General features: G+C 42.1%; 1 protein-coding gene across 6 annotated transcripts in view; it reads left to right on the plus strand.

Annotated features, from left to right (window-relative positions):
* The window catches only part of zmiz1a (zinc finger, MIZ-type containing 1a), a 203,508-nt gene that overhangs the window by 59,249 nt on the left and 120,416 nt on the right, over positions 1–23,843 (plus strand). For all 6 annotated transcript variants that reach the window (XM_079559888.1, XM_079559891.1, XM_079559886.1 and 3 more), the window contains exon 3: positions 19,417–19,477. The gene's annotated coding sequence lies outside the window, so the exon portion shown is untranslated. The remainder of the gene's footprint in view (positions 1–19,416; positions 19,478–23,843) is intronic.

The following is a 23,843-nucleotide window of genomic DNA, read 5'->3' on the forward strand; positions in this document are numbered from 1 at the left end:
AAATGCACTGGTGTTATGAAAGCATACTGCTGCAAGTATCACTTTTATGGTGTGATCATAACTGTCTCACATCCAACTCGCCAGTGTAGATTGATTAGCCGACTGCTTGTGTTTGTTGAGAGAAATCAAGGAGTAATCAAGGATACAATCTCAACAGCAGTCACTTGGAACCAGTTCAGTGCAAAGCCAGTCATTTTCTCAACATCAAACGGCTGGTTAATACTACATTTCAAAGCAGTACTGCTTGTTTTCAACCTGCCCTGATCTGTGGGACATGACCTGGCAAGTTCAATGGAAAAAAAATGAACACAAATTACCACATCTACTTTATTTTGAGAGAAATAACTAGTTTATGCCTGCTTTGCTCTGTAAGACTCAAACTATAATTCTCTTGGCTTTCCTGCTCTAAAAGGTCAATGCACATGTGTGTTTTATGCATTGATAACTTATTACTTACCCATTCAACACACGCACCATAACCAACCCTGGGTGTATTATTAGAGAAAACCTTTTACAATATGATGAGATTACATCTGTCATATTTGTGTAGGAGGTGAAATTTACATGAAATATTAATCTGAAATGGCATACGGTTTCAATTTGCCTGGGTCACGTGGATGTGAGTGTGGGCGGCTCTGCGTGCAGCTGCAAAATCCCGCTCTAAAGTAGTCGAACCTGGCAGGTGTGTTGTGTGCTCTTGTCAAAGTTAGGGCTATTGTTTAAGCTTGCGTGGCATATGTCTTTAGGGCTCCAAGTCGGTGGATGATTTTGCAGTGTGTGCTCTTTGTTTTAAATCTATTGTATTGCTTGAAGTCGCTTTGGGTCTTATTATTATACCTTCTTTGTGCTTGATGGCTTCATATAAGGCTGCGTTAACAATTTCAATCATGTTATAACATTGTTTCCACTTCTGTTTTGATTCCTTCACATGTAAATCCGGGAAGAAGCTGCTGCCAAACTAACAAAGAGAGCGACTTGACTTAGACCTTTATTTCACCCACAGTTTGACCACACACACAAACTGTCACCCAAAGCACCCACAGAGAACACATAGCCTAAATAACCCGGTTAGCATTGTTTAGCTTATCCCCCGTGTTAGGTAGGTAGGTAGTCGGCCGCGCATGGCCCACCTCACTCTAGCCTGGCCTGCAAACCACTCCCACTTTCGGGGATTCAAATCACAGACTGAAATTTGTAATGACGCATCACTCAAGCGTGCAAGACTCTTTATTTAGGCCACATCACTCGTCTTTGGGAAGAAGAGTAAGCTCAAACTAACTGGTAGACTGATGTTCTCTGGGCGCTGTTACAGAAAGCCTTTAGCGACAAAGAGGATATATAAGGGCTCGTTTGTGCCTTATGTGGCACTGTACTGAACCGGCACTAGCGGAGCATGCGGCACATGACGTTGCTTTATCACTAACTTATTGTCTTTGATATTTATTATTGGAACTGCCATCGTATTTTCCTGCTGTGGTTTGACGTGATTTCGTGACTGTAACAATGAAGCGAAGACAAATTCCCACTTATTGCATACATACATACATTCCATTCCAAACACTAGTTCATTACATAGAACGCTAAGGCCATTGCTAAGGTGTCCTGAAATATTTTAAAGAGTCTGAAAGACACTCAGTATCGCATCTTCAAAGCGCAGTCCATTGAACAATTACAATCATCTGGCGTTGGGGGTTGTCGATTACAAACATGTGTTTTTCACCAACAGTAAACTGGCTGCAGAGTGAGGTAATGGAATATGCAAAGCGTTCGGAGGTTTTGTGATGCACTGGCTGCATGGTGGTTAAGCGGTTAGCAGGACGGTCATCCAGTCTTTAACCAAAGCCCATTTGCTATGACTGGGTTTAGAAGTCAGAAAAAAGCATTGTCGTGCCTCTTTGGTCATGCCATAGCGTAACTGATTTGGTATTTATGGAATTGGGGTTTTACATTTACATAAAGTTGTTCTATTGCGTGATAGACGATGGTTATATCCTAAGTCATCTTCTTTACCATGGTTGTTTCTTCTTCATTCCAGAAACTTTGGGATTTTTCCTTCTTGGATTTTGTTGAGAACCCGGAAGTGTTCTACGCATTTTCAATGACCTTGAGCCATCATCAGATCTGTAAAATACGGAGGCTGATGTGCTCAAAAACCTGCCTTTAAGCCACAATTATGCATGACATGTACTCTTTGAAAGAACCAATACTAGCTTGTCATTGGACATATCAACTGCTGCGTCGTTATCATTATCCTGACAACTTTCTGCCCTCGATTTTGGCTCTGGGGTTGCGTTTCCTCTCGCTGTTTTCCTTCCCTCGCGCTGCCTCGTAGCCACGCCGGCCCGATCGGATGGCAACTGTAAATGGCAGGAAGGCGCGAGCGTGTACAGGACGTCCAGTGCGCACTCGTGTTCCGCTCGCACCAGCTTTATCCCCGTTGACCTCCGGAATTTCACTTGACCTTCCCTTAAACTCTCAATGGGATCTCCAAATAATACTACTAGTATGATTTAATGAACCGTGGACGCCGGGGTCGCATTATTCCCAAATGCAATTCCCAGGCTGGAAACTCCCCAGATTCTGCCGAGCTTTCACCAGTGACGTTTCCCTGTAATTTTGCGGGGAAACATCAACGCTAGTCCGACTTTTAGACTCGGTAGTGTCTCTTTCCGTGCGACCTGGCGATGCAGTAACCGCGCACCGGTGTTTATGTTCTTTAGGTTAACACGGTTATCTATGTACGTAACCAGACCCTTCAACCTACATGGGCACTTGGCACAACATTGGTTGCGTGTGTCTCCCCTCACCCTCCCTCCCTCCCTCCCTCCTCTCTCTCCCACTCTCTATTTCCTTGCAGGGACTTGCCAGTATTTTCATTCCCCTCCAGAGGCATTTCCGCACGCTAACAAAGAACTGGCTCCCGTGTGATGAAACAGGAGAGGAAGCAGCTTTTGTACAATTGCAATTCCGAGCGACTCAGGACAGGGTGTAAAATGTAAATAAGACGGAGCGTAAAGCCCTGTGAGTGTCATAAATGATTACTGTAGAATGTAAATAACAAAGAAATGGCGAGGAACGTGGGGAGATATTTGACAATTAGATGAAAAGTGATCGCGTATTTTTAATTGATAGTGCAACACGTCTCATATACAGTAGATTGAGCCAGGGCAACATACACTACTGTGAGAGCTGTTATCCCATGCAGTGTTTTCTATGTGAGAAATACAATAGGATTATGCTTTGAAGCTTAGCCATATTGCCCAAATAAACCAAATCTTTTTTTTGGTGTTCTTTTCTCCATCAGATGGCCGCCGTGTTTATTGTTTCAAACAGGGTGTCCAAGGTGTCTTACAAAGTTTTAGTCACAGACTGTAGAGCAGTGATGGACTAAGTGAGAGTGGCTTCCCCAATAGCATTCTGCACGGGCTAGCTCGAGCTCGTTCATGCTAGCAGTTTGGCTACTTTTTTTTGCAGCCAGCCCCGATATTTAGAAGGTAGCGCATGTCAAGACAAACACGCAGAGGATTTGTAGAGCACAATCCATATACAAGGCGATTCAAAGTGCTTCACAGTTGCATAAAATTACAAGAAAGCAGATCAAATCAATCCATAAAACATCAACATGAAAATTGATTAATTAGAGTAAAAAGCAAGAGTGCAGATAAAATACTTTCAGTTGTCATATTATGCAGGGGTAAAAAGGACTGTTTTTAGCCTGGATTTGAACGTTGAAGATTCTGAATACAGTGTTGCTGATGCTGCGTGGCCTATAAGGCACTTAATGTACTGGTGTTATGAAAGCATACTGCTGCAAGTATCACTTTTATGGTGTGATCATAACTGTCTCACATCCAACTCTCCAGTGTAGATTGATTAGCTGACTGCTTGTGTTTGTTGAGAGAACGTTGAAATATACTTTGGTGCTAAACCATGAAAAGACTTGCACACAAGCAGAGCTGTAATCTCAGACACCTGAGCACTGGACTAATATGGTCGTATTCACCAGGAACCAAAAAACGATTTAAAGCTTGACTGAGCTAGTGCTAAACCAGGCCCAAAGCTTATACAATTCCCTTTTGTTCCAAATGTTGTCTATGTTTCCTGTTTTTCCCCCCCGTTTTTTAAAATACAGTGGCATTTTTTTGTTCCCCTGTCCTATTTATTTGAGATGTTTTACCTCCGATCCCTCATTTTCCACCCATCATGTATTGTTTATGTTCCCTGTCTCTAGACTTTGCGTGTGCTGCCGACCCATGCTAACAGTTAGTTGCATGCAAATTTACTTTTGAGCTGGCAATTCAGGTTTCTCCCCGGGCTCTTGTTTGCCGACGTGCCTACTGTTGCGTGAACAAGCCAACCCTGTGTCCCATTCTGACACAGACTTGCCCTCTGTTTGGCTCTAATTGACCACTATAATACCTAGCCTGTTGCATGGTTTAGTCCCGTTTTACGAGGCTTGTTAACCGCTGGATTTGCAGAGACCTACTTCCTCTGTTACCCTTGCCAAAAGGAAGTGTGTGCCGTGTCCTGGGTCACTATTCTCTCGGCTGTCTGGCTTTGGCTAAAACAGGCCAATAATAGTAGGAAATATAGCTGTTTATGAACATGTACAATGATGGAACAATGAGATTAGATCAAGCATGATTTAATGAGAGTGACATTGGCGGATGACAATGGTACTTAGTCCAGACTCATTTTTCAGAACTGGTCTCATCTTGCAAACAAAATGCTGTAGACTGTAGACTGTATATCTACGACTGAGATATATATCTGTAAGGCTAAGCAAAGATAAGGTCAGTTATTACAAGTAGACAGTTGACAGACAAGACGCGAACATAAACAAAGTCTCATAAGTGTGCTGACGCAGCAAAGGCAAAATGGAACTGCAACAAAAAAGTGCTTAACTTCTTTGCTAACTATTTATTTTATTTTTTGTTACTGTTTCTTGTACACACAATCATTTTGTGGTCCGAGATAGAAATAAATTAGGGAGCTAACTAATGCTGTTTTAAGGCATTTGAGCATTTTAGAGTAGTATTTTAATCTGCACGGACTATTTGCCTGATCCTTCAATTTACCCCAAGCTCCTCCTCCCGTTTTGTAGCACAGTTTATCCTTTCTTTGCAGAGCACCGCCAGGGAAACACATCTGCCAGAGCTTCACTACTACAAATCAACATGCCACAGCACCTTCTTGAGCTAGCGCTGATGTCCTGATGGCACAAGACAGGTTTGTTGAGAAGGGTAGTGTGGGAAGGAAGGCTAAGGGCACATGTTGAACCAGATAGGACCATTGTGAAATGATTACCAAATACCGTTAATAGCATAAAAAAGCCTGGCGGACACACACAGCCTAGTGGCTGGTGAGCTTCCGACTGCTAAGGCCAGGGCCAAACTGGTCTGTGCAGGTGTTAGTTTAGGACCGACCTCTGGCTGTGGCCAAACCGCTAAATCGTGACTCACGTGACATGTACAGACACTGGCCTCTGATTGGCAAATAAGAGAGTGTTGTAACATAAATATTTCACATCATAGAGTTGTTCTAAAAGGGGATTTTGCCGATATTAGCATTTAGCCGCTGTTAGCGCAACTTTAGCCTGTGTTACAGTTCATATTTTAGCTGCTTCTTTCCTGTAGTATTAGCCTTGGCACCTCTGAATGATTCCATAACCCGCACCAGAAGGAAGCATTTGTCCACAACTGTTCTTATCGCAGCTTACACAATTTCTAATGACGTTTGTACAGCGTGCAAACCACAACTACGGGTGTCTCCCTACACAAGTATGTACTGAGTAGAGTCGATACGTGACAAGGCGAGTACATAGATTGTGGGGTTCACGCTAGAACCGTGTTCAGTGGAAACGCGGCTAAACATAACTAACATAGCATAACTAGCATCTGACGAGGCTATGTTTCTTTTCTTATTTGTCGATACAGTGCACTTCCCCATTGCTTATTTTACAAGTGTGCTCGTATTGACGGTTCCACATCTAATTCGATGCTATTTCTGACATATAGCATCGTGAGACATGTTACTTGATGCTGCTCTAATGCTCTTCAAATTGGCAAAGGATTAAACACCTCTGTAATAGTAGCAAATCAGTTCTGTTTATAACCGAGCTGATACAAACATCAGCGCTGCGTGACAGGCAATAAATAGCAATCATTAAAATTTTCGCCTAGATATGTGTCTGCGAATTCACCTCTGCTGCCTGATACACTTTGTTAGCCTGTGCTTTCCAGAAATACCTCCATGTTTTCCTTTTTTTTTTTTTCTAGGTCAAGGCTCACACGAAACATTATTTTTGCTGTCTCACTTGAGGTCGTGACACCGCTACCGAATTATTATTTCATTTTTCCTTCAATTCTAAATGGAAACGGAGGCAGGAAGAGCAACCACAGTGAGCTTTTCTGCGGGGTTGTCCGTACACACATGGCTTTGACAGCTAAGTGACACACGCTCATGGCTCATAAACAGGGATTTGGCCGTGCTGGAGAAAATAACCTTGATAATTACTGGGTGCGTATACGGACCTGCCCACCAAGCGGAGGGAAGGCAGAGAGAAGAGAGGGAGGGGGGGGGGGGGTAAAAGCCACATCTATTGGTGCATTCCTTCATGCTGTGTCATAGTAGTGCGAGGCTGCAACGAAGGGGCCCTCATGTAGTGCTCAGGGCTGCGGACAGTGCCTTTAAAGTTTAACAAGTCTGCAAGCTGCGTGTGGAAAGTCTGCAGAAGAACAGGACCGTCCAAAAAGTCGGCGTGCAGTTAATCAAAATAAAGATGTGACGTAAAGTGTGGTTTCGAATGGAGTGAAGTAGAAGTAGAAACAATTGCTGCTTTTGAACCAAACTAGTATTTGTGTTGAGTCTGTGATGTTAGTAAGGACTTTCTGGTAACAGTTAGTAATTACACATGTAAGTACAGGTAATTAAAGTACAAGGTTTATAAGTTTGTTTAAAGAGTAATAAAGGTGTACAATATGTAGGTGTATGTGCAACAAAGGGCTATAAGGACTAATAAAGGTGCACTTTGCATTACAGCTCACACTCATATAGTTATACATTACAGGGTTTCCGCGGGGCGTTGAAAAGCATTAAAAGTCATTAAATTGGGCCAAAATCAAGGCTTGAAATGTCATCAAGCCTTAAATTGGATTCAAACTGACATTAAATCTAAATTTCTCTGAAAATTATGAGATTTTTTACCAATTTTTACCATATAATTTTATGAAAAATACTATGGATTCAAACATTCCGATACAGTTTTGGCTGAAATTGAGATTCTCTTTTTACTCAAAATGTTCCCTTTTTGTCCAATTCTCTTTCCTCTGTTCGGCGAAATGTTTGCAAATATGCGCCAATTTTTTTCTGGATTTGTGGCGTTAAATAACACTATAAAGCTACAAACACCTTTGTTACACTTTGGAGACCTTTATTAAACCTTGCACTTTACTTTGTTGTTCCCTGTACCTACACATGGAACTCACAGGCTGTAATCTGAAGTGTTACCGACTTTCTTATTACTCTCTTAGCATTTCCACAGAGTTTATCTTTTAGTCATTAAACGACACTCGACACACTAACTATCAAACTTTGACCTCCTTGGTTGAATCAGAGTAGTCGACTTTGGAAAGGGTTGGCTGTTTATGTGAAGAATCTGTTGCATGCATCATTCATCGTGATAAATGATTGGAGAACAGTAGAAACTCCTGCTGTTTTACTACCAATAACGGTGTTTATTTCATGCAGTGGCACCTAAACACTAATCCATCCATATGTTTTTACCTATTCTCTAGGTCTTTGTAACATTTTCTTGGACCATTTTGTTCCCATTACTTATTTTCTTGGCTTTAGCGGCAACACATTTATGATCGAAAGTTTGGAATGCCGTGACATTGTGGTAACTTGTGAAACCTTTATGATATCATTGTTTATGTAGACTCCGGCGAACCGCACATACGCCTCTTTAGGGGGTAACCCGTGTGGAGCAGTGCTGAGTCTGCAGACCAGCGGGCCGTGCCTTACACTGGAAGCATAACCTTAGCGCTTACTAAGAGTGTCTTCCGCCATATTTACGCTTGCTACTCCTACTCGTTGTCTGCCCTCGTTCGGTGGCCTCTCTGGTCTGGTTGAGTTGGCACGCTTGCAGCAGCCAGAGCCGAGAGTCTGAGTTTGGCCCCGCGCCCGTCGGCCTGCCCGTCATTCAGCTGCTCAAAGAGGCCTTGTTGAACCGCTGCACTGTGCCGGGCTGCTGCGAACCCATTCACGCCTGAAACGACCAGAAACAAGCAGCTCCTGTCATCAGCGCCGACGCTTGTACTGTAAATGACACGGCCGCGGTATGTTAAGTTTGTCGATCCAATGTATTTCGTCATTGTTTTCTCGTCCATGTGAAAGCTTTGCTGATTATACAGAAAGTGATGAGGAAGAAGGCTATGTTCCCACTTGGTTGAGGGATGGCAAGCTTCATTTGGGTGAATGCACCTCCGACGCTTCTAAACATAACTATCTAACTATGGAAGCCAGTGGACTAAAAATCAAATGGCGAAGGAGACATTTAACAAGCAGCATATATCTAACAGATAAAATAGTTTTAGTTGGTTTCACGTACATCTCCAGAGAGTGTTTGAAGGGCTCAATATGAACGCCAACCAACCAGACTGATACGCAGGGCCGCCTTATCCACTGGACTTGCCGGGGCTGGAGACCAGGGGCCTACAGTAGTCATGGGCCTATCAGAATTCAATGAAAAACAAAATCCAATTTGTTGATTTTTCTGTCAATCACTTACATTTGCGGCACGAGTTAACCAACGAATAGGCGTGCATCTCTGCAGTTGCCATGGCGTACCAAGAGAGTAGTCAGAAGTCATAATAGTTTGATATTTTTCTACCACATGTTGAATTTTCTGTCAATCACTTCATTGCGGCACAAGTTCACCAAGGGCCGTGCTAATGCCAAAGGGCCGATCGGAACTTAAGTAGCCTTAAGTAGGGTTGGGGGGGGGGGCTATATTTCATGGTTAGCCCAGGGGCCTATGGGTAGGTTAAAGCGGCCCTGCTCACGAAGTGACTCATGTCTCGAAGCCCAATCAGTGTCAGACACCCTAAACCGATATCTAAATCTAAAACAAAATAATGGAAACATTCGTCCCTTCTGTTCAAGCTCTGAATGCAACCGTTTGGATTTAATCTCTCCTTTTCCTTTAACATCAAAGAAGCAAGTCTGGTTCGTTCTGCGTTTGCTAGAAGTTCAAGACACCCTTGCCTGATGAAAGTTACTATTTGTCACTTTTTGATTGGCTAAATGTACATAGATTTTGACTTACGTTGCATGACATACTGTTGACTAAAGCCAGACGCAAACAGAAAGGAACTGCTTCTTGCCAAACGCTACAGAAGGTTGTCAAAATATTAGGCAAAAAAATGAAATAAAAATGTGTTATCTAAATCGTAAACGGCAGAAACCACTAAGCGGTTTCTGCCGTTTACGATTTAGATAACACATCCTGACCCTTGTCCCAACTCCCTGTTGAAAATGACTGGGTTGTTTTTATGGGTAACCACAGTTTCTCCCCTAAGCGACCCCCCCCCCACATAACCTGTTTGTCTCAGATTCGGAGAATGAGACGCTCCTCTCAAACGCTCTTTGTACAAACACGAGCTGCGATCACATCTCAAATATGTTCACTGTCTCTGTTGTATGCACGCCGCCTACGATGGGTGTAAAGTGAAGCAGACTGATCCGTTCCCCAAGGAATCGCACAACAACAGCGCAAGACGACAACAAAAAAAAGCCCCTTTGTGCCACGCAGAATGCTGGAAATCTCATACCCAGGATTTGCAAATAGAGTTTGTCAATGTGAGAAATACGACTGCCGTCTGCCATTCTTGCGTGCGCCCTTGGCTAATGGCGGCTCGTCATGTCGTGGATGACCTGTGCCTCGGTGCTCTCGGGTATCTCAGTCCCACAGTGAGAAGCACGGGGAGGACATGCATGAGCGCCATGACTTCATCCTGCCTTCTCCAAGCCCATCCTCGGTTCCTTTTGTCAACTTGGACCAGTTCGAACCAAAGCATGATGTATTTGGCTACATCATCTTTGGTGTTCCTTTCAAAACAGCGCAAGGTTCTCCAGAACACAGCGAGTTCAGAAAGCTTTCAGGCCTCGTTTTGTTTTTTCTATTCAAACCGAGAAACGGCAGGTGAAAAGATCTTCCATGCAGTGGTCAGTTTTGAGATTTTGGTTAGTTTCTCAGTGACGAACTCACCCCTTACAATGTTTATTTTATGTTTTGTCCACTCGCTTGTTGGATTTGGGGGGAAGTCACTACAACTTTCCTTCCTAAGTTCATTTGTGGAAAATGCAAAGGTTCGCATGAAAAAACGTAAGGGACATTTTTTTCCTCAAAATGTGTTTTTATTACACTCTTGCAATCTCCCATTTTGAAACACCTACAAACACCTTATATTCTAGTCTTTTATTGAATTATATTTTGAACGGATAAAAAATTTGAACATTGTCAGGGTTTAGGCCTGTCTCACGTCCTCATGAAGATCAGATTTTAGCTTTAGCCTCACCGTGTTTAGTCCGGACTCTGGGAACCACTAGCTTGGAATTACTAGCTGATTCAAATACTAAACCAGGAAATCCTAATCTTTGTAAGTGATGGTTCAAGCAAAATAATAATTACTAAATACAACAACAACAAGCAAATATGGATGGATGGATGGATGGATGGATGGATGGATGGATGGATGGATGGATGGACGGACAAATAGCATTAATTTCAAGCAGTACTAAGTAATTGTTTACTTAAATAAATATTTTTTGTAGTCCCTATGGGACTCTGGCCAGAAAAGACCATAAAACCACAATTGCAACTTCACTGCCTACGGGTAGGAGCCACCAATACACACTACTGGGATCACGAAAAAGAAGCTAGCAGGCTAACGGGGAAAGCTAGCTGCGGGCTAGCGCCACTTAAATAGTATTTACAGCCAAGTTTGAGTGAAAAAAATTATCTCCGTTGTGTAATTGGATATGCAATATCCCTCTCTCCCTTTGTCTTTTCTGTCAGCGTAGTATTTACTCTCACGGACAATTAATGAGTAAAAAAACATACCATTCTACGACACCTGCAGTGGTGCTTATAGCCTTTAGGGGCATGAGTTACTTAGTACTGCTTTAAACCTGGCCCCATCCATTATTTAGATTTTGTTGCCCAAAGTATTGTCATTTATTATTTATTATTGGTCATTTTATGCATCAAATATCGTATTTTTACGTGAAAACATAAAATGACAGAACACTTGCAATCGATTTTTCAGACTTTCTTGTACTGTAGTTTTCTCAAGGGATAAGGCACATCATAGTTCGCACAGGTACCGACATTTCTCTCTCAGAGCACTTGGCATAGCCTTGCTCCTTAAACACATGCTTTATCCACAACACAAATGATGAAAAAAATTGATCACGCCTTCATTTACGATTGGAATTTCACGTGAAGACACATTGATTGAACAGTATTTTTACCGAGCAGTCTGCTGTATTTGCTGCGTGAGAGCAGGTTTTGTCGACTTCTACTTCTAACCCGAGAGTGCAGCGCTTTGTGAATTTGGTCCGAAAAAAAAAAAAAAAAAAGTCTGCAGAAAGAAATGTGTGCTCCTCTTCTGGAAAAGTGTCTTATCATTTGAGAAAAACTATAATTTCAAGCTTTCCAAAATACTTTTCTTTTGCCAGACTACCAAAACATGATTCATGTGACTACATCATCTTTGTTTTTCCATTCAAAACACGCAAAGTGAACCAAAATAAGTGCAGCCGGGGGAACTTTCAGAGCTCCTCTTGTTTCATGCTTAGAATTGACGAAGCACAAATCCCTTACAAACAAGTTCTTAATAGTGTGTAGCTTTTTTTTAAAGGTGTTATTGCTTTATGTTTTTTTCATTTCGCGCTGTTGTCTTGACAAAGCGTCGGCCCTTGTGACTTGCTCATTAATACAACACTATCTTTGCTTGGGAGAGAAAGGGAATCTCGTCAGACATTTCTCCAAAACAAAGCTTGTTTTGTTCTTGCCATAAACAGTCACATACCAAGAAGAAAAACTCCAAATGCTGCGCAGTTTTTCCCAAGTAACCTCTAACACAAGCCATCCCTTTGTCTCAACTTCCAGCAGACATCTTATGGCTCAACCCAAAAAATCCCGCCAACCGAAAGCAGCCTTTGTGATGTGTTAAAAGCTTCCCTCTCCCCTCTGCCACATTTTCATTTAGCGTCTGCGGCCCGAGCATCTCCCTGCTATGATTAGCGCGGGCGGGTTTTTTTTCCCGTTTTTTTTTTTCTCCGCCAGTGTAATGTCTGGAGCCTCCTGTGTCCTTGGAAAGCAGCCTAATAAGCTGAGACACACACTGCCGTCTCCGCTCACCACAGGCCCTATTCTCCAGTGTCACCCGGCGCACGGCGAGGTAAACAAAGAGCGCCACACACATGCCCACCCGCTAACCCGGTACCGGCGCCGCACAGCAAAGAAGCCCGGGTTTGGATTAGTTTAGGTGAATTTTTCATTTTCAGAATATTTTTCTCTGTGATGTACTACCGTAAGGTAAAAATGCTTCCTTTTAAAGCAGCACTGCCCATTTACTCCAGTCCTGAACGTCAAAAAGGAGCTTAGCATAAGCTGTTAGCTGCTGCTCCAACTCGTTATAGCTCTCACAATACCTCCCACACATCCCGAGACAAAACATCAATTACAAAACCAATCCAGCACAGATGACTTTACTAATACGCCAGATGTTTTTCTTTTCTGTCACGGGTTTGCACATCAAACCATGTTGTTATCTTTGTGCCAGAACCATTCACCAGCCTTGAATAGAGCGGGCAAATGGAGTAAAGTATCTTCGTCCAATGCCATAATAACAAAGGAGCTAAGGTTTGGTACAGCAACACTCTGGTCAGAGGTAGGGCTGGGTACAGGGTATACTGGGTAAAAGAAATAAGAAAAAAGATGTTTAGGTACTACAGGTAACGAGAATATAAATAAATACCAAATTGTTTTGATGCTATTCATCCAAGGACAGTATTAAAAGAAATAACTTGTTTCAGCTCAAATGAAAGATGTTTGCTCATTTCCCCTCTCCATTTTTTTTCTGAATGTACTAATTGTTTCTTATTGTCGCCAATTTTTTATAACTAATATTTTCTCTATTTTTTCCCAATTTCCCCCCCAATTTCCCCCCCATTTACCCATTTTTTCCCTTTTTTTTTTACACAATATTTGCCTATTTTTAGCCACAATTTCTCCCAATTCTCCCCCCTTTTCTCCCCAAATTATTTCACATTTTTTCACACATTTCGTGACATTGGAGATGACCCCGATATTGGAGATGAAGCCGATATTGGAGATGAAGCCGGAGATGAAGCCGATATTTTGTAAATTTGCAAATCTCCCACTCCTTATTGTTCTGCTTTCTGGTTCTAGATGACAAATAGTTTAGTATAGGTACCGGAAAAAGTATCGTCCAGGTATTGGTATCGTAAACCAAGTATCGTTAAAGCATTGGCGTTGAAAAAAAAAGTAGTGGTAGTGGTACCCAGCCCTAGAGGACAAGTACTTAACAATTGCACCACTGTTGCCCCAGATCATTTAGCTTGAAGTAAACCACTAATCCAAACTACTTTAACCATGCCTTTCTGCAGCATGTTAGCCCGTAGAGTGCAACATTGATGCTAGCCCGCTAACGCTGACCTTCCGCGTGCCAATCACAACAAATATGCCCCCCTCCGAATTTGAATACGGCGCAGGGAAACAGTGCAAATTGAAAGCAGAAATCCCCCCGGTGTGAGGCAAGATGAGCCTCGGAATAAATTATTCACATGGCAGCCTCTTTTGCCGCGCGATTCTCTCGCCTTCTGCCGCGTTTAATGGCATCTGTGAAGACGCCCATTGGAGATTAATCCAGATGTAAGGAGTGTGCGCTCGTATGCGCGCTCCGGTTCGCCTGTGTGTGCTTGGCCCGCTCGCCCCTCTGCACGCGCGTCCCGTTGTGTCGCGTGATGGGGAAACAAAGCCTCAACAGGGGAATTTATCTCTTCTCCGGAGAGGGCTGTAAATAAACAACTAGTGAATCAATGCAGCCATTTGTTTATTTTTTTTTCTCCCCCCCCCCCCTCGCCTCTTCCCCTTCTCTGATAACTCTGCCTGTGTGTCGTCAGGCGCGGAGACAGTGCAAGGCGAAGGCGGCCATATTTCCTCCCAGCGAGAGTGAGAAGACGTGCCGCACCGGCCTCATGTTTCATTAGGGAGAATTAGCAGATTAGCATAAGGCTTTCGTATCACTCGCTACAGCGTACAGTATCAAGATCCCGGGTTCCATTGGAGTAGTTTGACGCAGACTGGGAGGAAAAAAGGGTTTCATCTTCAAAGAGCGGTACCCAGAAAGGATGCTGTTTCACTTCGGGGATTCCTCGGCCTCGGTCCCCAGTGCGTGTGTGAACTTTCCAGCGAGTTGACAAAAAATGTTGTACACAGCGCGTTAGCACAAACTGGCAACTTTTCCGAGCGTGTCCCCAAATGATATGACAACAAAGCAAGTATTTTCAGTGTCTTGCTCTGCTCATTTATAAGACACACAGACCTTGTGAGTAAGGTGTCTGCCTGCCGCCTTGAGTATATATATTTTTATTCCATTGGTTATACTATTCAAACTATTCATACAAAGTAACAGAATATAACAACATCCAGCCAGACTGTGTTAACTCAACTCCAAGGTTAGTGCAGCGATGAATATGCTCTCTCGGTAGCTATTATGTGAAACTGTACTAATATAATGATGGCTGTATAAAAGGCGCATGGGCTCCACCTGTGCTAATGCTGGCTTCAATGCAGCGTAATTAGGCGACTGCACAAGTAGACATTTGTTCCATTATTGTATCGCACCTATTTGGCTAGACTGAAGTATTCATTATAGAAGCGAGCTCCTCTGCATTTTCGAAAATAACACTGTGAAGAAACACTGCCTGACCAGAAACAAAAGTCACCACGAAACGAAAGGTCACACACGTGCTTTTACTTTGTTTGATCACTTTAAGCTTAGAGATTTATTTACTTCCAGTGTTGTGTTCACTTTTCAACAAGAGCTTGTGTTGATGATGGGAGAGTGCAACCAATAAGCAACGCCTTCTCCAGCACATCCCAAAGATTCTCAATGGGGTTAAGATGTGGACTCTGCGGCGGCCGATCCGCGTGTGAAAATTACGTCTCATGCTCCCTGAACCACTCTTTTGCCTTGAATGTGTGTTTATTGTGGAAATATGACTTGATTTGAATGTTTGGACTTTTCCTGCAAAATTTCCTGTGATATTCTAAACCTCCTCCTGGACCGACCACATTTTCTCCAGTTTGGCGTTACCCAAATCGAAAAGCTTCTTGAATAAAGCGTAAAACAAGCGACAAAAACGCAACAAAAATGTGAGGAAAATGCAACAAAAAAAGAGTCAAAAAAGCAAAAATAGAGACAAAAAAAGTGATGAAAATGTGACAAAAGAAAGTAAAAAAGCAACAAAAGTGACATATAAGTGATGAAAATGTGACAAAAGAAAGTAAAAAAGCAACAATAGTGACTTATAAGTGATGAAAATGTGACAAAAAGAGTAAAAAAGCAACAATTGTGACAAAAAAGTGATGGAAAGGTGACAAAAAGTAAAAAAAAAATGAACAAAAATGTGATGAAAATCCAGCAAAAAAGCGACAAAAGCAACATGATCGGCATAAAAGTGACAAAAATGGAACAACAGTGCGACAGAAGAGTTCTCGGCAGTGAGCTCCAATCAAGAAGCTTTTAGATTTCGGCAAAGCCGAACTGGAAAACATGCGCTCTGTGAAGGTGAGAGGTTAAAGAGACTTTTTACATTCTGACCTATTGCAGTCTGTGTGAATGGGTTTCTGCTGGGTCTGAGAGATGTCTCATTGAAATTTTACGATTCAATTTCTGAATTATGATTTTAAACCAAGATTCAATTTACTGTGCCCACATTGAGAGGAGACTGAAACAAAAACAGCTAAACTTAATCAGGAATCACATGCCTTTCATATGTTGTATGAGCTCTAAACTACAGGGCTAGCATAACACCCATGGAAACCGCATATCTTTTGGATGTGCTGATAAGCATCCATTCAAATCGCAATTTTGATTCGATTGTGATTAACTGAACAGCCCCAGTTCATGACTTACTCAGAGGAACGGGGAGTTAAGAGTGTCAAGCCTTTTGCGTTAAATTGATCGCACGATCCAAAATAAACCATTGTTAATTTAATTACACCACGTTTTTTTTTTTTGGGGGGGGATCGAGCTGTTCAAATGAATGATTGCGTTTCAGCTCAAGCCTTATCTCAAACAAAATTACCTGAATACCTAATCCCATGTCACACGTCGCGCTTGAACCTGTCAGTTCCTTCATTTTCGCAGCTAAAGGTGTTGGCTAATTTACCTCATTATTGATTGTGAATGCTAATTTGACAAGGTATCATCAAAAATCATCTGCTAATTCTGACAGCCCTACGCGCCGGTGTCGTTTATCATCTGCTTCGCTTGTCAATCACCGAGCATTTTCAAGAGATATTAAAATAAATAAAGCATGTTGTTTTTGGGACACTGTCAATTATCTGTCATAACTGCTCTGTCGATTGAGCGCGATGTCCTCTTTGCTGCTTCTATTATTCTTTTGATAGTTTATCCAAAAGCTCCAAAAGCGCCTTTAATCGAGCTCGTTGTTTAGACTTTGATTCTTTGCAAGTTCGGGGTCAGATTTGGACAAAAACGCATCAGTAAAGGCCAACGCAAGTTTAGTTGGAACTTAAGAATCAGACAGACTTCTGACGGAAAGATGCTATGTTTGAAAGCAGATTTCCTTTGTGTGTCTAATTTAGTGTTGTTGTACAAAGTAAAAGCAGTTATAGTGACAGTATTGTAGTAGAAGGGAAGTTGCTGCAAATTGTGGTAGAATTATTTAGTATGCACTGCAGAAGTGGGAGCAGCAGTAGTTTTTGTAGTAGTTTTGCAGGCCTGGGGGTAAGTGAATCGGGATTCAACCATGAGGCGTCACTTTTTCCCCCCTTCTGGAATACTCTGGGCTATAGGATTGGTAAAAATTACTATAGGCTTTGTGCACATTTTAAAGGGACATTTCAGGATTTTTTACATAGGGCCTCATTTCCTTGTTGTCCAGAGTGTTGATTTTTTTTTTAAATTAATGCAGCCCTTATATTTGAAGAGTTTAGTGATGCTAGGCTAGCACATGTCTATGGTAACTCGTAGCCTGCATTAAAAAACCTCTTCAAAATCATCGGGTTGTCCTTCAAACGTTGCCATATCTGATTTGTAGAAAGCTCCTTTGTGAATTCCAAGTGTAATAATGCCGGCCGCAGGTAAACAAACTACTGTAGACCCGGTTACCTAGCAGATCACTCCGCCGCTGCATAACTTACAACCAGGAAGCTGATGCTGCTCAAATATAAGTTATTTTAAATGCAAAACGGTTATATTTCAAAGATTATTCAGTCAATACAGACATTTCTATGCGTAGTCTGGTGTTACAAGTGATTTGCCTCAGGTGCACTGTGCTTGGGTCAGACTGTTTTAAATGCAGGCTACTAGTTACCATAGACATGCGCTAGCCTCCCACTAGCCTAGCACCGCTAAACTCTTCAAATGTAAGGCATGACTGCATGAATTAAAAAAAAAAAATATCTCCAGAAATAAACAACACTCTGGATAACTGCTATCAGCTTAAACCCATAACATGTTGACAGGAAGTAGTCTACACTGGCCAACAGGAAGTTAGCTAAAAACATTCCATGCTCAGAACCAAATAGTAGAGTATGTTAATAGTAGTAGTCATTGCAGCAGGCGCTGTAATTCACCGCTTTCACAGAAACCAACAATCCATCATAATACATGTGCATAAATGACATTTACATAAAATGACATTTAAAAGGCAAATCAAATCAATATAATATAATATAAGTATTAGATACAGTTTAATAAATCTTCAGCTTTATTGTCAGCGTGTAATTTGGATATTCATTCATTGATCTCTTTGGAACAGAGCCCTTTCACCGAAACACTACACAAACACGCTTACAAGCGCTCCCTCCTCTCCAGAGAAGTGACCCCTTAAAGCACCATATCAGCCATCATTTCCCTTAATTGCAGACTCGCGGCTTGCCGTACCCCACATGAGCGATGCGCTGCTCCCCCGAAAATATGAGGGGTGTTGCTTGCATTAGTCACGGTTCAGCGCCTAACAGGAGCACGGAATAATGGTCGGAAGATTCGCCAGATTCTCGCGAATAAAAGGTAACCTCCCTGCGTGTAGCGCCTGATTAGGAGCAATCACTCAGTAATGCCGCCACTGGAAACATGACTGCACATAAGAGCTCCTAATGAACACTGGTTTACTCTGCCTCCGTGCTCAAGCACCCCTTTTTCTGCATCCCACATCCAAGTGCAAAATTACAATATCAGATCGTATTTAGTTAATTAAACCCACATGACTAATTAAATTCAATGGCAAAAACGGATAAATCGCACATTTAGGCTGCCTGTGTTATCCGTAATTAAATAGCGGACAAATGTAGCCTTTGAAGATCGCGTTCATAGCTACATAGCTTTTTGCCTGATGTATTTGTGGACATTTTGAAAGGGGTTTATTCGATGACATTATTTTTGAGCTTCCAGCTGTGGTATGATGTTGCACACTTCACAAAAAATATGCTTTTAGTCGCGTATTGTTTCTGTCATGCCAGTTCAAAGTCCATATTCTCTAGCACTTAGTTTCAGAGTCCTTAAAATGACTCCAGGAAGCACAATAGAGCTGCAATCCAATGCCTTGTGTTTCTTGTATTGTAAACTTTTTGTTGTTGTCGAGTTGCACGATGTACAATGCTCGAGGTCACCATCGGTTTAAAGATATGCATAGAGTCACCCTATCACCCTTTTCCCACCCAAATATTTTAGGTTTTGGGTCTCAGTGTCTCACAGAATATTAACGAAAAGACGTGGGAGTATTGCAACAAGCTAGCAGATGTGTATGTTAAATACGCTAGCGCATTGACAATCCGCGGGTGGACATGTGCATGTTGGTAGAATCGAGCTGGAAGCATATAGACATGATGTGAGCGTGGTGTGTTCAAAGACATTGGGAAAGAAGCAGGAAATCAACTTGTGTCGTTATTTTCCCAGGATTCGACTCGTCCGTCGTATCCGCCAGCGCTTGTTATACGCCGCGGATCTGTCACAGCACTATATCATTCCTCCATAAATGATGCCACCTAAGTCTAGTTTTTTTCCTCCATCACTGTATTCTGTCACTGTCTTTCCCTGACGTACCTTTGCTTTGTGTTGTTTTTCATTGCAGAGTGCTATGATTGATGAGGATTAGGAAGCGGATTTGGACCTAATAGGAAAACACAACGACGGTAAGGATACTGATTTATCGCTTATTGTATCAGATGATTTAAGTAGCGGCTTATGCAGCGATATGGATGTGCTCGAGTGTTGGTTCGCTGGATGAGATAGTGCAGGTCAGGTTCAGTGTCAGCTAATAGAGACAGAAAACGCATTAGAGATCAGTGGTATCTTTCAATGCGTACTTTATGTTGTCACTTTTGCTGTTGTGTGGAAGCTATGATGCTAACTTCCCGTGCTAACAACTGTTTCCGGTTCTCGTTTATGCCTTTATGTTAAAACCACAGTGTAAATGCTTCACTGGTGGAGACTTCTGTGTTTATAAATGTAGGCGTTTAAGCTAAAGGCTAACTTTGGCGCATAGTTACCTTAGCGTTACAATTGTGCCTCAGTCTGAACAAAGCACAATTGTCTTGCCTTTTAATGAATTTGTTTTGCTTGTTTAATCTTATTTTGGTTTTCATTTACGTAAAAAAATTGGACAGGAGACGCGAGAAATTAGCTTAAACATTCTGTGAACAGTGCTAATACAGTAGCATATTGATTAGCGGTTAGCATGAACAAGTTATCATGTTGTTTATTTGTGAAAGTTGAAAGGCATTTTGTAATTTGCTGTTATTTTTCCTGATATTAGCATTAGCCACCAAAATTGTTGTTAGAAGTGAATAGAAACATCGTAGATGTACTCAGGTTAGCGAGAACATTAGCAAATGGTTCAATTATTAGCCAAGTTCTTGTGGGAGGTACTTCCTGCCTATAAACCTGCTTTTATAAATGATTGTCTCAAAGTTGGCTTGGTGGATTTTCAAGGCTGGTTTCAACAAAGGTCAAGTCATCTCTATATAGATTCCAAACCTAGTAACATCACTGTATATTAATGATAGGAAGCTGACGTTATGTAACATAAGACGTGAAGACAGAATCATGACAATACTTCTATTTCAATGTGTTCATTCATCAAACTCTGCTGGTCACGCTGTGTTTAAAGAACTGACTTCCAGATTGCTTTGCTGTGGTTTTCATTTACCCATATTGTCTTTTAACAAACTGGTTGGTCCTTTCTGTTTAATTGATTGAAAAAGTCTGCTACTATTGTCATGAAGTGCGACTCTTAGGTGTACCCACACTTGTTTATCATTGCAAATTACCTAATTGCATTTTACATTTCATTTCCAATGGCTTCTTTCCGCTCTAAAACACAGCCGGATAGTGGTTCGTCATCTCTGCCTCTCTCTCATTGCACATATTTTTATAGTAAAAAAAAAAAAAAAAGCCTCTAACTAGTTTCATGTGTAAATATTTTTCTGATATGTTGAAAATGATACTATCCCTGTGTCCCATTATTCAACATGAAATCCAGGCGCACAGTCGCTCCCAAACACACTGAATTAATCCTGATCCGGGCTCTTGTTTTGCCCAAAGCATATGGGTCGCATGACGTCTTACACAACCGGCATTGTGATTTGTGCGGGCAGAGGCATTTCCTCCTCGCATGGCAGGCAGCTGGCTCTTGTCAGGTAACACGACGTTCGCTCACTGGAAGCCTAAACATGTTTTGATGCCAAGTCATTGTGCACTTCACTGTATCTGTTACCCCTCAGATGTGGTCGATTTCTGCGATGAAGGAAAGAGAAAAAAAAAGCCTGTCTTGGAGGATGTTTACGAAAGTCCTTCCACACGCACATACGCACGCTTCAGCGGCGATGCGAAGGGTCTTATTGCCTTCAAGCTGTCCCAGGGGTGCGAAACACGAATAGCAACGTTAGCAAGACTTGGACCAATGGCGGCGTTTTTTAATTTTTTTTTTTTTTTTTTACCATGTATGACTATTGATCGGACTCTATCAATAGCAATATCCATCTCCACGAGCGCGACAACGGCTAATCCCCATCCTCCACTCGTTTGTCTTTTCTTTGTAAAAAATCGTGCCGCGTTTGATGCCTGGATACCGTGTCTTCAATTATCCTTTCAGCAGAGGCCAGTCTTATGTATTCAGTTATCCAGTGAGCGGCATGAATATTAAGTGTTCATTTATGTCTTGGCAGGGGAAAGCAGCCCATCAATCGTCATCAGCATTAGAGCACCTTTGACTGGCATGATGGAAAATGTAATCACGGCAATGAGGATGCGAGGAAGCGTTAAAGGGAAAGGTCGGGCGTTCGGGCCAGGCGGGTTTTTGGAGAAAACATCTTATTGCCGTTTTTTTTAATTTTTTTCAATTGCACATTTCGAACAGGACCAATTACGATTGGAATGAAGATATTTGTGTAAGCTCTCTGTCGGAAAGGAGGTTTCCATTGTAGATAAAGGTCCCCGAGCTATTATCTGGGCTGTTGTAGCCTCTCAACTCAAGAGGCTTTGTCAGCAACTAATGTTATTTTAACAGTCTGCTGTATTTGTAGGGATCTAGTAGGGAGGAGCTTACCTTGCTTTGGTGTTTACATTAGTTTTGAAATGAAACAAAAGCAAAGTATACCCCTTTCTACTAGACGTGTATTAATTCAACCTTTTGCTAAAGATCACTAGTTGCTGACGAAGCCTAAATACTGAAATATGAACTGTTTGACTAATACACGAATCCCATGCATTTGAGAACATGTCTAAAACAAGGAAGCCTATAAATAGCAGTGATTGCTGGCTTTATACATTACCAAATAATGACCTAACATTACCAAACATTACCTAATACAACAATCCATACAGTCCATCGGAGGCATTGCCTGGCTAAAAAGGCGGCGTGTCCTTTGAGCTTTTGTTTTACGAGCGAGTCCAAAGTGTCGACAGCGTAGTTTGTGTACACGCAAAACTGCATCAAAGCGCTGGAAGGTGAATAATTTTTGGTGGCATCTGCACATTCTGCAATATGCTAATGAGCGAGCCTGCAAAAGCCAGATTGCCAGGAGAGAAAGAGAGAGAGGAAGAGAGAGAGAGTGAGAGATGGAGAGAGGAGAAGGAGAAAGGAGGGGAGAAAAAAAAAGAAGAGACGGCTGGGGGGGCGGGGGGGAGATAGTGCGCGGAGTGGAGAAGAGAGGAACAGACGGAGGCGCGTGTAAATTATGGATGCAACCTGCGATTTCCAAGAGGAAAAGAAAGGCACAGAAACCTCAAGTCATGCATATCAGAATACGCATTTACCACGTTCCCTCCTCATGGTCCGTGAGCAAACTCGACGAGAATCTGGCCAGCGCTGTGACAGACAGGCAGGAGGAGGGATGGGTAGAGGGAGCACTTTTTTTTCTTCTTCTTTTTGCTCCGTGTCGCCTTGTGTAGCGCCGCGTTGTGCTGTCAGGCGTGCGCGCTCGCAGCAGGCTCAGATGACTGTCGCCGCGCCGCTTTGGTGTTCCCAGAGACGCGCCTCCTTACACAACATTTCGAGTGTGCGCCGCGGCCTTTCGTTTGAAATCACACACTCTATATGTAGATTATATGTGGGTTTAATCTATTGATTTATCAACACCAGATGGCACAGCATAAGCATAGATCCCCAAAGAGGCAGCTCACAATTTTGTCCTGCTTAGAGATCCTGCACCTGCTCATGCATATTAACCGTACCGGTGAGTTTTACACAGGCCGGGGACGTCGGAGATTGCATGGTGTCAGCACAGAAATTATATTCATTTGTATCACAACAAACTCGTACTGTTTTACCCTACATACGGTTTCAATATTGGCCTGCCACTAGCTGCCTTAAAGGTGCATTATGCAACTTTTTATGTGAAAAGGAAAAATCATATTTGTGTGTATTTGACCTTGTAGTGACCCAGCGGCTGAACTGTATGAGTGGTCAGCATGGCGCCTTTACTTTCGGTCTCTACAACGCTCCAGGATCAATTGTTTTGTAGGTTTTCTGGTGAGAGGATCCGTCAGCAGTGAAAACCTTCCAAGTAGTTGACCCTAGAGCGTCCTAGAGACCACCGTGATGGAAAGTAAAGGCGCCCTGCTGACCACTCATACAGCTGCTGAGTCACTACAAGGTCAATTACACACAAACATCATACATTTTTTTCAAATAAAAAGTTGCATAATGCAGCTTTAAGCTTTGCACTTGCTCTGACAGTGCATTTTATATTCATTACTCACATTGCCTTGAATCAATATTAAGACTTTGAGTTTGTGATCACTCCTGATCTAACTAGTTCTAACTAATACTTTATCATTTGAAAACATATAAAAGAATTTTCATATTTTCTTGTGATGTTCTGTTTTCTGTCCTTTAAAATTATTGCGCTATGGTAGAAATTAATACATAACTGATTAATACATAAGATTTTACATTTTAATATTTGACTTTTGGGAAGGTCTATGAGGAATCTGAAGGAGAATTGAACTTTCTGTTGAGCTCCATTCAGGCACACTCTCATGCCTGCCATTAAGAAC

Source organism: Gobius niger (assembly GCF_951799975.1).
Source record: "Gobius niger genome assembly, chromosome: 7".
Classification (NCBI taxonomy): domain Eukaryota; kingdom Metazoa; phylum Chordata; class Actinopteri; order Gobiiformes; family Gobiidae; genus Gobius; species Gobius niger.